General features: G+C 43.7%; 1 long non-coding RNA gene across 1 annotated transcript; it reads right to left on the reverse strand.

Moving 5' to 3' along the window:
• Positions 1 to 55: 55 nt before the first annotated feature.
• Positions 56 to 14856, reverse strand: LOC121058720. The gene is made up of 3 exons (XR_005814316.1): positions 14704 to 14856; positions 14307 to 14437; positions 56 to 6629 (listed from the first exon to the last, which is right to left on the reverse strand). It is a non-coding gene; the product is annotated as an uncharacterized LOC121058720 (long non-coding RNA).
• Positions 14857 to 15366: the final 510 nt, after the last annotated feature.

The following is a 15366-nucleotide window of genomic DNA, read 5'->3' on the forward strand; positions in this document are numbered from 1 at the left end:
TACATTATGAATGTAGTTTTATGAACCCTCGCTTAATTCAAACATAAAACAGATTTTAGGAGCACACTGTCTTTTCCACTTCCTCAGACAGTTATTTTTTCAAGGAAAGAAAATAATTACCAATAACATTAACTTAAGCAACCATTGCTTGCTAATAATTATTGCAAAGAATATTTCTGAAAAAATATCCAAACCAAGCAAGTGATTTAAATCCCAAACCAGCCAAATACAGCAGCAAACAGCATTTTGCTCCACTGTGTTTCCTCGGTGCCTGCGGGCAGTAGCTGCAGCCCCTTTCCCCACCTCCAAATTCACTGCTCATTTACTGGTTTCACAAAACCCGACAAAACCCAGCAGAGAAAAGTTTCCTAAGCTGAGAGCAGAATACAAATGCTGCAAATCGAAGAGGCTTCCATGAGCCCAACTCAATCCAGCCCAGAAATGAAATGGGGAAGAAACCATCGGCTCGCCTAAGTCAATTACGCACAACTGACCGCAAGACAAGGGTCTCTGCTTGTCTTTTAAAGCTCATTTCTTCCTCCTGTCTGAAAGGCTGGGCACCCAGGGACGTGGGGCTGGCACCTCTGCCTGGGCTCTAGAAACGCCGCTGCCCTCGCTGGAGCCCAGGGAGAGGGACTGGCAGGTGGGATTAGCACACCCTGATACGTCCCCAGTATCTTTCTTACTTTTATTAATGAGTTTTTTTTTTTTTATTTTATATTTTTTAAAAAAGTGGCCAGAGCAATACCGCGGGTTATATCATATGAAACACACACTGGCTGTCAATCAAAAAGGGGGTGCTTTGGTCAGGAATAATCAGGGGTTTTGTTTCCAACATTAATGAAGTGGCTGGAATAGCAAACATCTGCCAAGGGGACTCAAACCCCGAGCAGCTGTTGGAGCCCCCAGTACTCTTCCCATGTAGGACAGCCTTGCTGATAAGTACTTCTCCCTAAGGTTTCTCTAGCAGTTGAGAAATGGGGCCGTACGGGAGGGTAGAAAGTGAAAGGCATGTTAGGAAAGGTTTGGAGGGCAGACGACGACGTAGTTTGTGTGCATGAGCCCAGCACCTGCACTCCACAAATGGCAGCGTGAGAGCGTGTTTTGGGGATTGCTGCACATGCCCTTTTCCAAGAGGGAAGGGGGAGTTAATCCAAGGCAAGCGATCCTGCAAGTCACTGAGTGAAGCAGTTCTTTGTGTGTAAAGCCAGTACCAGAACTGAGGAGGAAAACAGCGCTGCCCGGAGCTTGTCAGCCAGCGGCGGGTCGGGCATGACGCCGGGCAGGGTGTTCGGCCCTCTGGCAGAGAACTGAAAGTAGAACCTCCAGGAGGCCCATCGCCTTATCTGTTACGGCAGGAGACCTTCCGAACCAGGGTTTCTGGAGACGTGTTTTAATCCCAGCCCTGGTGCTACCAGGCACTCGCCGTGCAGTGCTGAAACCCCACTGGTGCCGTGCACCTCGGGAAAATGATGAGGCACTGTAGGGTGGCCTTGTTTTGTCCCAGCACAAACATCAGAGGACGTGGTTAAGGCTACAGGAACTAAGCCACTGCAGTACTACTATGTTTGTTATTTAGGTAGTACTCAAGCCCCTGGCTCCGCTCAGGGTGGAGTTAGCCAGTTGTGATTTCTGTCTGTTTGTACATTGCCTGGCACACTGGGGTCATTTGTTAAAGGAGAGGAATTCTCTCTGATGGATTTTCAGTTCACAAGTTTTCCCATTTAAAGAAGAATTTAAAACGAAAAAAACAACTTTTTTTTTTCCTGTCCTTTCTGTCAATAAAGTGTCAAAGCCTTAAAGTATGTTTTTTCTTGTTCCAAATTTATTTTCCCTGTCTAAAGGGCAAAGATTATTTTCTCAAGCCCCTGACCTTGCCATGTTTGATTGTTAGAAAATTCTTTTTTCCAGTGAAATCCTTTGAACCACCTTTGAAAATACAGACACATACAGACATATCCAATCCTGTTAAATACCATCACTCTGATCTTAAGTGTATGCCTTTGTCCTGCATGGTGTCGGACTTGATACCTGATCCAGAATGGCGAAATTTGATGTGTAGGAAGAGGTAGGAACACTTGGGCCAATTTCACTGTGTGTCCAGAGGCTTTGTCCTCTCAGCACAAAGCGCCTCAGTGCATGGAAGATCTCAGCATCCACCCAACACAAGTAAAGAGGGTGTCTAATATCTGCCCGATGCCAGAGAATATGGAATCACCAAGAAAACTTTTTAAAACCAGGAGGGTGTAAAACCTCCCCACATGCACACAATTATGTAAACCCACATAGGTTTACAAAGCAGGGTCTCTCCCCCACTCCTGGAAGGCCTCTGTAAAAGCAGGAGCGTATTGGAGGGTGGAAGAGAAACCGAAGTGTTTGTTGACTCTGAACTTTACCTTGGCCCCTTTGCAGATGGCAAGATGATACAGCTGGGCACCGAAGTGTGCGATGTAATAGAAATTGCAAAGTGGAGAGGTAATTGCATATGCTCACGCGCTCCATTGGCTTCGGGGAGGCTGTTGCTTCCAGCTTATCTTTACAAGCAAATTTCACTCCTGGCCTCAGTGACTGCAGACTAGGATTGCTCCAAGTCCAGCGGTTTCATTGAATTATTATTTTTTTTCCTGCTATGGAGCCAGTCCCAAATCCTCACAATTACTTTGCCTGTCACCTCTAAATCTGTCTGCAGCCTCTCTGAGTGTCTTTTTGAGTGTCAACAGACCACACTCAGAGCCAGGCCGACTCTCCTCCTAGTCCCCCTGCCTTGCTGTGATGCCGCAGTGTTTGTGTGGTCCAAACCAGCCCTGGCTTCACTAGCAAGTTTTGTTCCTTATGTGACAGACCTTGGCTTATGGCAACACCACCGCAACGTAGTCCTTGACTTGGTCAGAATAAACCGAGGTTTGAGTTACTTTCTTCAGTAAAATTACACTGATAGCTGAACCATCAACTGGGTCTCCTCCATTTCATATCTCGCTCTGCCTAATCTCCCTTGCTTAGAGCCGACTTTTAACCATCTAGAAATCAAGTATAATGGTACTTTTCTCATGTGAGTGAAGACAGTGACTAGTCCCCCAGTCAGTTAAGATTTGGGCTTTAAAGCACTAATACAGTTAATAGCTGTTGGTAGCAGGCACAGAATGCACAAGCTGGAAGGAACTCATCGCAGATTGTGCAGCTCCTTAGAAAGGAGATATGGATGTGGTCTCAGATCTACATGCAGAGAAACTGAGGCAGAGGCTTCCTCTTTCAACCCCCAGGACAGCAGCCAGACCTTCTCAATCAACACCATATGTTCTCCAGGTCAAGAACAGTCTAAATCCCAATATTTTCCTCCTGTGACCTCATTTTTTCCCCAAAAACAACACTGAAGGATGTGAGAATGCATTGCTATTTCCCCAGTTACCTCTTTGCAGGGACACACACCACCTGAACAGCTTTTCTTTTCCTAGGTCCTATTGCTACCAAAAATCAAACCAGGTTCTGCCATTGGTGGTTAGAGTGGTTTCCATGAGCTCACCAGGGGCATTGCCTTGCCATTATTCAGGGCACCAAAGAGCATGCCAAACTGGGTAGAATAAATCATTATGAACCCTGAAACAGACTCACTGACAGAACTGAAGGCATTTAGAGAGATGTTTACGGGGTGGCTCTGTTTTCTGGGTGTTGTATAGGTACCACGTACACCTGTGCTGATGCCAAGAAACATATGCCATCTTTCAGCAAGTGGGGATTTGTTTTTTCATGTTATAGCTAAGAGGCTAGAATCCGGACTTGTAAACTAGAGCCGAGGAGTTTGGGAGCGGCAATCAGGAATGTAAAGGAGCCTTCTGTGCCACCCTGAGCAGTAAAACACTTATGGGACTCGCTGTGGAGCAGAGGTAGCAGATCATACTGGTCATGGACACGGCCCCCACTGCTGAGGAAGGAAAAAATCCTGGAGAATATCACACAGGGCAACCATTCCTGATACTGTCCTAAACAATATTTAAGCATGTGGTTTGGGCAAGACACGTGTGCCTGGTACCCCGTAGTATTCATCAGATATTAGTGGAACAATAGTGGTTTCCCCATGCATACATTTCTCTAGAGAACTCTACTCTGCATATCCATCTCTTCATCACCCTACCTACATTGCTGTCCTTTCCAGGATGCCAGTGAAAACCAAGACATCTATTTTAATGTGGCCAAGGTAACAAAAATTTCATTTAAACCGCTTTTCTGCAGGAATCAGAGCCAACAGTAAGGGGAAGCATCTGATCTCATGAGAGTGTCAGTGTTTGGGACTGGAACGTCTTTAAAACGCTCCCCTAGTTTTTGGCGTGGTAGGCTTCCCAAATTTAACACTGCTTCACTCTTTAATCCATACTCCAGCCTAATTTGGGTGAGGATCCACATCTGAATGCTCAATGCTTCATCCAGCTTTGCCTAAGGCCAATTATTTTTGCACAAGCCTTGCTAAATCTCTGCCAAGCTGGGTGGTAGTATGTTCAAAAATCAAAATATTTCCAACTCCTTCTATAAAAGGGACCAGGATGTTTTGGCATTCTGTGACTGATGCTTTATTCATTATTCGTGAGGATTATATCTGTTTGTTTTCTTTCTTTTTCCTACAAGACAATTTACCTGAAAGCAGAGAAGAAAAAGAGATCTCAAACCAATAGACCAGAAGTATGTCTCCAGTCTCCATAGAGACACCAGAAAAACACTACGATCATGTGGATTGTACACAAGAAGCCTATTCATACTGGAATGGGTGGTGTTCCAGGACGTTAAGTAATTTTGACAATTTGCCACTATCTCAGCCTGCAAGAAGCCCAGAGGGAGTTATTGATGCCATCGAGTGCTGATCTTTATAAATGGTTTCTAGACAGCCTTCTTCATTCTGGGCTCTGTGGGACCCCAAACCCAAATTGCAGATGGATCTCAGCACAGCCATTCAAAAGCAACCAGGGCCACCACCCCCAGAGAGCACCCAGGTGCTGTGTGTCCTACCCAGACGGCTCAGGCTTCCCCTCCCAAGCAGGCTGCAGAGCCAGGAGCTGTCTGCAAGGAGCCCGGCTGTACAAAAGCCTAGGTCTCCCTCTTCACTTACCCAGGCAGCATGCTGTTGCAATCCACTGACATAGAAACTTGCACTCCGTTAATACAAGGGCAAACAAGAAGGCACAAGGGCTCTGGGACCCAAGAAATAGCAGTGGATACCAGTATTTACTGTACCACTGCTGGGTCCTCAGGGTTCACAGGTAAGGCTGGGACTTTCATTGCCTATCACTAAGTGAAGGTAGGATCCTCAAGGAGCAAGAACTGACTATGCCTATAGATTTATTCCTTCTAAACAAGGAAAGAGCAAAACCTCACCTACAGTAAAAACCCTTTTCAGAGGTCCTGGCCAAATTTACCCTCCTGAGGTAGCCTGCTCGCAGGGAAATGGCTTGCTGTATGCATGGAAGGCCAGCAAAGACAAGGGCTGATGCTTGAAACAGAGGCAATTCCTTCAATGTTCCCCCCAGTTATAAGTGCCTAATTTGGCTACTTATGATTCTCAGTCCTTTCTGGACTTACCCCAAAGTCTGCTTAAGGCTCCTACCTGGGGAACAGGTCGGGAATCAGGACCATAGACATAGTTTGAGGACAATGCCATCCCCAGAAGGATTCATTGCCTGGCTTGTAGCAGCTGGCTATTTTAACATTAGCTGGGAACCAGCACACACCTCCAAGGGCTCAGGAGCATTGCATTTAGGGGATTCAGCACAGAGAACTGGGCTGCCTGCAGCATGCTCAGATTCATCAGCCCCAGCTCATTCAAGCCTACTTAACTCTGAATCCTTCAGAGACCGTTCCTAAGAGATTTGGCCCTGAAGAATAACCTGTCTGCACCAGTGCAGTTCTGGGAGCAAGTTTGTCACACTGAGGATTGCTCAACAGCAGCTGAGGCACTTGCAGGAATGTGCAATCCATCAGGTGGTGCCACCACTCTCCTCCGCAGTCATGGGCTCTGCCTCACTCCCCTTCTGTTTGCCACAGCATGTTTTCAGATGGAGCTTCTTGGATGTGCCTCATGGGGACAAGCCCTGCCCACAGCCTGGGGTTCAGATAAAGCAGCGAGTACCCGTGAGGAACAGTGAGAAATCAACTATAATTCAATTGCCGTTCAGTATAATTAGGACATTAAAATACACATAGTTGTTAAGACCCTGGTGCCATTGGTTAAGCCACAGAGCTTTTACTGTGTTATCAGTGTAACTGGGGGAGTAAGACATCAAACAGCTAGGTCATATTTCCAATCCCATTGCATTTAAGAGGGAACCTCCAAGTTTAGATTTCCCGTTTTTCTCCCCAGCCATAACCTCAGCTTTATGAGCAGCACTGAGCTGTCATTCCTCTCCCCTCTACACACTCCCATGCCCAGGTCTCTCAAAAGTGCTCTTGACAGTCTTCCCAGTGGCATTCCGGTAGGCCTCAGTATCTTCATGTGGTGGCTACTGCTGAGGACTTGTCTCCTTTTGGGAGGCTGAAGCCTGACAGTAGCTGCTAACTCACCATCATGCAGTGTCTTTCTTTCAGGGTTTTGCTCAGATTGCGCAGATCTTGTCTGCAAGCCAGGACTGTTCTCATTCCCCTTCCACCTATTACAAAAATATCCTAAGGTAGGTAAAATTTTACTCTCAAGCTTGCTGTAGACAGCAACAACAGCAATTGAATAAATTCTTTAATACAGAAAGAAGCTCTCTAGACTCTGCCTTGAGACTTATTCCTTCTTATCTGTGTTCTCATTGTCCATAGCTACCAACCTGCTGTTAACATTTCTTCCTATCCCATAGGCATTTCTGCTTGTTACACTAAAGCTTTTACATTTAAAATTCTTCATAGCCTGGCTCCATCTTGTTTTCTAATTTCATACTAGGTTTTTGTTGTTATCTTGCCAGAGTTGGGGCAGCATCATTCTTCCTTAGGAAAAAACCTTCCAGCGTACCATCTATCAGCAACTATTTCTTTTCTTTTTCACTTACCTGTTAGCTTAAAAAAATCCTCCCCTTAAAGAAAAAGAAGGAAAAAAAATGCTGTCTACAAACAAACAAAAAGAAATAGAAAAAAAAAAAGATAACCTTATCTTCCCACTTTTATAAGAAAGGCAGTGTGCCCACTCCCCTACATTCCCACGTGAAAGTACTAATCAGGGGTCACTGTGCTAAGTGCCTTCTGCATTATACTAAGGGGAGAGGTTATTGGTTACGTTGTAGTAACAGCTCAATATTGGTTTTAGAATTTAAAAGCAAAGTGTTTTGTTTACTGAAATAAGTAAGTCAATATGAAAAGAATATATATAGACTACGTTTGCATAATACTAGACTAAAAGAACACTATAAAGAAAAAAGGTCTGAGATCTTACGGTAAGGACATTCTGTTTTACATCATGCTTTCTTATACAAAGTCTTCCTTTTTTAATTCTAGACTTCAAATAAATGTTATATCTTCTAGCATTGGAAAAAGTATTTTAAGACTTGGTTTCTGCAGTGTTACTACTTCATATGAAGTCTTGCTTTCATCAGCTATGGATCCTTGTTGTCAATAAGAAAGCTCTTGACTAGATATAACATGGTGCCAGGAAGTACTCTGATAGTCCCTAGTTTTTTTTTCTCTACATTCTATTCTTTTTTTTTTTTTTTTTTTCTGTTGAAGGAAATAGTTATTTGCCCAAGTCACGGCTCCCAAATTTAGGGAAGAATAATAGATTTCTATTATCCTATGAACTTACAAAAACAGAAATGTTAAACTGGGTATGTGTAATGACATGAAAGAAGAGTCAAATTTTATAGAATGTTTTCTATGGACTCAGCAGAAAGAAATGATTCAGCTGCAGCTAGAAAATAATATATCAGAGCTTCTAACAGTGACATTTTCAACTTATTTCTACCATTTCATAGCCTTTTAGTGAAACCAGTGAAACAGCCTACTTCAGCCTCTTCTTTTACAGTGAGACAAGTCTGTTCCGAGAATGATGGAATGATGGAATGTACTTTCTTCTATACAACAGAATAAGAAATAGCATATAAAGGAACCATACAGTATTTCTGCCTCGATTCTTTTTTTTAAAGAAAAAAAAGGAGGGGGGGGCAGATTCAGTGAGCAGTTGGAGTGCAAATGAGCTGACAATAGAGGGCAATAGCCAGCCTGCAGGCACTTCTGCCCGAGCAGTTTCATATTTAATGTGAATTAGTTAATGTGAATTACTTTTAATGTGAAACTAATTCCAAACTTTGCTCTGCTCTATGTGACAATAAGCAGAGCTGACCTGAGTAGAAAGAAGTAGATGATCAACTTCGTGTGCATCACCTAGCTTACAGCTGCTCTCAGTCCATTCCAGCGTGACAGTCTCCTGTCTTAGCTTTGCCTATGACTGGAGCAGCTTGTGAATGCCTTAGCAGAAAGCAAGATGGGGAATCTGAAATCATGTAGGCATTGGAAACGTGAAAGGAGGTATGAGAGCTGAGAAGTAAATAGAGCTCTTAGCAGGATGGAGAGGAGTTTTGAATGATACTTCTTGGGGGGAACTGGCTGGGGAAGACACGCCAGGAGGCAGAGAGCTACCGCCAGTGCCTGGCACGTGCCTTCCCTTTTGTGTTGCTGCTCTGACCTGCATTGGCCAAATCAATGCTATGTCTGACATACTACCGCACTACAAATGTAGACAGCCTTCCACTTAACACTTGGCCTTAGCTGCTATCTTTCTGAAGACAAGAGCAGAAAAACTCCCGTGGTCTTCCAGAATACTAGGATTGTGAACAGGATCCAGTTTAAAGTTTAACATTGATTAATCCTGTTCCCTTGCCTGCAATGGGACTAAACTGCCTGATACTAGATAAAAATCTGTCTTGTAATCCAGATGAGGTAAAGCTTGAGATTAATTACAGCTAATTAGATCTCCATTGTCTCTTGGCTGAATTGAGATAATTTCTTAACGAGACCTGCTCTGAGCTTAGAGCAGAATCCTTGTGAAAAGTTCCCCTTTAAACTCCTGGTGTGTTTTTTTTGTATATGCAGTTACAGCATGCCAATGATAGCCTCAGTCAGGTGAAAGGATGGGGACTTAAGATGTAGTGGTAAGCCACAAATGATTGTTGGGGAAGTTGAAGATCAGTATAAATGGTTTTCTGTTCCTTTCTAAGCAGAACTGGTATGGCTACATTGCTACACAATGCTCCCATGTCTGAGTACAAACATCTCTCCCACATTCCGAAGGGCTCTCTTCAAGAGAGATGGAGGCACTACTTCAAGCTGAGGGTAGGTTTGTTCATCTAGTGCCCCGTTGTCACTTGCTACACAAGTAATAACAGACACAGAGTCCGGATCGTGGGCTGGTATAAATTGGGCTGGTTAAGTTTGCTTCCACAGGGCTTAGCCAACTTATATAAGGAGATATAGGTCTCTTGGGCAAAGGTACGTGTTGTCAGCTGTTGCTTCCTGTCTCCTCTGCATTGGTTTTTGAGGACTTGGTGACTAGCTCTCAAGCAATCTGCAGAGTGGATGAAGATGGAGTGCTCCTGGGTGGGTGGTATTTGTGAATTTTGCCCATTACAATTTACAAACAAACAAATGATCTCAGCCCTAAAATGAGAACTTGTAACTATCCTAAATACATGCAGATAAAAGAGGATGATAATGTTATCAGAGGACAGACTGTTTAGAAGTCCTGGACTCTTTCTGACCTTTTCACACTACACTGCAAACATGGAGACCAGCTTGCGGGTCAGAATCATAGCAATCTGTCTTTGACAGACTCCAATGGGATATTCAGAGTCTTGCTTCCCATCGAAAATGGAGTCACTCTATTAGGAGAGGCAGGTCAACACAACTTCCCTAACTTATCAATGAAGGTATTGATATCCATCCATTGAGAATCCCTGCTCTGCATATCCTGCTGCTAAAGCTGCTCGTATTGTTGTGGTGGGTGCTGGCAGTCTGTCTGAGGCACTAACGAACCAGTCATTAAAATGCTAAGTTTGAGACAATTTTGTCAAACACTGGGTGGTGTGTGTGGTTAGAATAGATAGCACCATAGAAACCCAGATGCTGGCTAAAGAGCTGAAAAAACAAATCTAACTCAGGTCTGCTTCAGCCTCGGGTGCCATCCAACCCATGTTCAAACATTCAGACTGGGCTGCTGTGTTCCCGTAACCGATTGACCCTCCCTTTTGGAAGTGCTGGGTCGCAGACACGCGGGTTATTCATGTTAAAAGACAGGCAACATGACTCTTCCATAAAAGTCCGACAGACAGACACATTAACCCCTGTAATCCCTTCCTGTGGTGTACATGACGCCACCTAGATTTATTAATTAAACCCTGTTATCCGGTGGCCACTGTCAATTAAGCGTTTCCTTGTAACATATAATGAGGGCTCATTCATTAGCAAATGTTTCCATTACATTTAAGGCTGTGAGTCTCTCTGAAGACTTTTATTCTCCAACAACGCAGAGAATTTGTTGCAGTTCGAGATCCTGGGTGGATAGAGGGTGTGGAGAAGTTGAAAGCAGGAAAGACAGATAATGGGTCTGTTGCTAAACTGAACAATTAATAAACGATCACTGCTGTGCCCTAGGAAGGCACAGTGCTGTCTTCAAACTCTTTCAGGAAACGGGTGCAATTCCTGCCTCTGCCACTTGCCAGCCCTGTGACCCTCAGAAAGCTGCAACACACCCCTACCTTTCTTGTTGCTGTTCTCTCCTTAGATGGCTCTTCGGAGCACTACGTGTACAGCTGAAAAAAGCAACCTTGCACGTGGAGTGTTCAGAGGCCTCAGGACCTCAAATTCCCAGTGAGGGTCTCACTTCCCACTGCATGCAATTCTTCCTTTTGCCTGAAGAGTCCATGCCAATTTATTTGTACCAGATTTCTAACCCTTCACGCTTAAGCTACAAGGTTCTGCCTGGCTTTGCCTGGCTTGCATATTTTCTTGACCTTAATTCTATGTTCCCCTGCCCTGACTCCAGACCTCTCCTGTCCTGTGGTCAGGAAAATCTTCTTTGTTCCTGTGGGCTGTTATGTCTACCCCTTCCTTCAAAATTAATACACTATATATTGATTTGATACAGGACTTATCAAGTGAATCCTAGGAATGAGAAGCAGTGTGACTTCTGACTCTGCAAGTGTGTTTTCAGATCAGGATTACCTGAGAAAACCATCTAGAGAACCTCACTCAGTAGCTTCTTCTGACCTCAGCACCGTTGGCTCAATACACACTGGCTCAATAATTCATTGTAAGACTTCTAGCGCTGACTCTGTTCTTAAAGCACCAGCTTCCTGAGTTGTTACTAGAAATACAAACACATCTGACAGATAAACTCTGACCTGGCTGCTGAGAAATCAAACCACCAAAAGACTGATCAAAGAAGTACAAGATGCTTCTGTCAAGCACTATCTGCAATAATAAAACGTTTTTGATTTTAAATGAGTACTTGAAGTCTTTTCAGACTTGATGTGACTTTTAGATCATTGGGTTTTGGCAAAAAAAATGACCGAATAGAATAATTAATCCACCCTGAATGTTACCAAGGGTTCTTCCCAGCAGCTGCCTCGAGAGAGAGGCAAAGGACTAACTGAACCCAAAGCTTTTAGGAAGTAGTCTGCCAGTTGTGCTTCAGCAGCTGTTGGCACATGGAGCTACAGCTCCCTCTCCTGGCAAAATTTGCAGCTTTTGAAAGTCCTTTTTGAAAATAGCCTGATTTATTCAGTTAATCCATGGCTGGGTTAGGACTCCATGTGAAGAAAGCTCAAAGCTAAGCATATCAGACAAATCAGAAACTCTGCACACCAGGGAAAAAAATTCAAAGGCCATCCGCAGATAACCAACAAATAGCTGAAGGAATTAAACTCAGCCAGTAACTTGTTGGCTAGCTTAACCCTAGTAATGATTTTATTAGTCCTGCAGTGGTGTTAGGTCTTTGTACCATGATCTCAAAGCTTCAGAGTTGCTGCACCAAGCCTCTTGTAGAGGTTCTTTAGTTGCCAGAGGCCAGTTGCAGAGCCTGGAAAAGATGGGAGTGGGAATTTGGACATCAGGCACAAAGTTACAGGGTGGTGTCTGCATATTGTTCCCTGCTTGCTGGAGCGCTGTGCTGGGCTGTTGCATGCCAGCACTGGGGAATGGTGTTGGCAGTAAATCCTGAAAGAATCCCACAGAAAAGATTCAAGCCAGACATTCCCCCTCTCGCAGGTCCTCTGCAGCCAAACTGAGTGAATGAGCTGTTACCATTGAGCACATGGAAAAGACGACCTTATCGAATCAAAATCACTGGGAAAAAAAGACAATACCATCTGGCCACTTCTGAGAGAGCTAGAGACCATGCTGGCACTATCTAAGGCAGACTGTACACTCATCCTTCCCCACGCATTCCTGGGACATTTCTAATCATAACTGTGAATGGCATCCCGCAGTGCCTTTCTGGGATCAGGTTCCCCTCTATAAATGCCCAATCCTGTGTTTGGAGGCAGCAGAGCTCCAGTTGAAGTCAGCTGAAACACAGCCTGACTCAATACTTTCAGAGCTGGTATTTCACGCAGGGTCCATTAATAACAAAATTTTCAATAGGATGCAATTTAGACTTTCAGAGCATTGTTGTACCTATTCAAAGTTGTCTTTTTTAAGGAAGTCAGAAAAAAGACAAGCAAGGATAAAATGATATATTCCTTGTCCTTTTTTTTCTGAATTGTTCTACAGTGACATATGTATATAATCAATTATGGAGAGCAAAAAATAGGATTATTTTTAAGAAGCCCACTTTACTTTTTTCCCTTTTTATTGTCGGCATGTTCACACAACTCAGCATGGATTGAAGTGATAACGAGTAACTCAGCACATGGCCCTGTCTGCTCGGTTTATTATCATGCATTCCTATCTGACTGTCTAATCTAAGATGCTTTTAAAGGACCCATCATCAAAATATCTAAGTGCTGCCACAGGATCTAATTACTAATCTTCAGGAAGAAACACTGGCTTTGCTGCAAAGTTGGAATAACCCCCCTTAAATCTTTATGAAGCAAAGGGGCAGAAGGCTGCAAAGCATACATGTACAAAACATAAAACTGCCTTTCTTGTGCCTAAGTCTGTGAGCACTCGATGCATGATGCAATATAAAACTATTGTTCTATCAGAAACTATGGTGTTATTTTACACTGCACGAGACCATGAGTCATTAAAACTGTGTTGTACCACTTCCAACAAATCGTTTATGTTGGCCTGTGTTATTCATCACTTTTTTTATTGGTTGGCTTTTCTTTGAGCATATTACCACAGAATTTGGGTGCCCTACAAGTACTTGTGCATTCACTCTCACAGTATCCACAGCTCACACAACTCTCTTTACATGTGGGGAATTAGAGGCGAAGATGAGGAATGAGGTTTGTCCAGGGAAATGAAAAAGATTTTCAGGGCAACAGTCCAAATGCAACCAGATGTCTTGTGTCATAGTCCTTCCCTGCAGGGTCTCCATGCAGCTAAATAGGGCTTTTTTCCTTGTCTCCTGACAAGCCAAGGACAGGTTCACCAGCTGGACCAAATAAAATTATAGCCAATTCTGTATCCTTCTGCTCAAAGAAGTTATTAAAACTCAGAAGGTGCAATAGGCTCACGGTAGTGCTGTGTTAGATACAGGCTTTGATGCCTGCCATATACAATAGGGGAACAGAAGGCTAGGAAATGAGCCTGGGATGCGTGTTCCATGCTTGTTATAGAAAATATCTTGCCTAATTTTAGTTCTTTCTTTTCTTCTGTCCCTGTTGAAGTCACTACCAGCCTTGTATTCAGCTCCTGCAGATCAGGAATATCCTGCATATCCATATTCCTGGATAGAGGAATAGGCAGACATGAGCTCATGAATCACACCCAGATGTGTCCCAGAAAGAGAACCTAGAAGTCTTCACTCTAACTCAGTCCATGCACAGTTTTCAGCTTTAAGTCAAAGTACAATTTTCCCCAAACCATTGTAAAATTGTGGCTGGGCACAATCTGATTTACTCTTTGTGTGGACCAAGTCAGTTTGTCGCAGTATAAAAACTAAACCATCATAGCTGCCTTTATCATAACAGCTATTGCACTGTCAGGTTGCACCAGTATAACTATGTTTCCAAACAAATGTATATAGACAGGCTATCCAGTCTCATCTTAAAAAATTGCTGTCCGCTTTCTTCCATGGACAAAAGCATAACCCAAGTATTCTGAAGTCCAGCCCAACCTTCTCTTCTCGTTGTTCAGGTCACCCTCCCTACCAAGCAATAGCAATACATTCATGGAGTTAAAGCACGTACCATAAAGCCATCCAGGCGGTTCAACCCAGGTGTCCTTGAACTGCTCTGGTTATTTATGTGGGGGTGAAACATCATCTTCAGAAAAGCATCCGTAGAGCCTTCATTTGACGGCATCATGAAACAGTGTGCCACTACAAAATAGAAGTTTAATGTCTAATTTGAATGCATTCAGCTTTAGCTTCTAAGTGCTGATTACGACTGCTTGGCATTTGATTTCTAATGCTACAATTTTATTAATTACTATTAATATATTTACCATTTAAATTTATCATTATTATTTATTTTATTTATCATTTAAATCTATTGTTTTAGCAATTATTTTGCTTTTTAGGTATTTAGTGTTCTGTGCATTTATGAGAGTGTTGATTAAAAAAGTTTTAATATTGCAAACTCTTACAGAGAGCAGGATTACGCATCTCCCAAGAAGTACACCCATCTCTGGGTGTACTCAGATGCCTCTGTCCCTCGGGGTGCGCACACCAGCGCTCGTACCGGAGGGACCACGGCGGAGCCAAGCGGCACTTCGGGTAAAGAAACTAAAACTTTGGCTGGGAAATGCCAGCGACACACCCACCCTCGCCCTGCCTTTCCAAGGGACGGCCACCAGATGGCAATGCTCCAGAGCAGAGCCTCAGAGCCAGCACACGAGCACAACCCTCCCTGCTTCAGGATGAGTCAAGAGCATCACCTCGAGCCAAGGAAAACTGAGAAAATAAAAGAGCAAAACGTCCTTGAGTTTCGCTGAAGAATTCAAGCTGAAAATCTGTACCATAATGGGCAAAACCATCACTGTGTGGCCTCTTCCACCCTTCATTTGCCTGCTTTTTCCACCCCGCAGTTATTATTATTGTAGCTATTTTTATTTTGGAATGCAATAGTTACTTCTCATAGGATGGCACCCAGCTGGGATGAGCACCCCTTGTGTTGGATGCTGAATCACTGTGCAATAAAAACTGACAGTTTCACTACGATTTAACAATCTAGCATTATTCTGTTTCTCTGGGGACACCCCCACCCCCATATCACACCTTTCCTACCCGAGCAGCTCCTATGCAGAAGT

This window comes from Cygnus olor, chromosome 22 (genome assembly GCF_009769625.2).
Source record: "Cygnus olor isolate bCygOlo1 chromosome 22, bCygOlo1.pri.v2, whole genome shotgun sequence".
NCBI lineage: Eukaryota > Metazoa > Chordata > Aves > Anseriformes > Anatidae > Cygnus > Cygnus olor.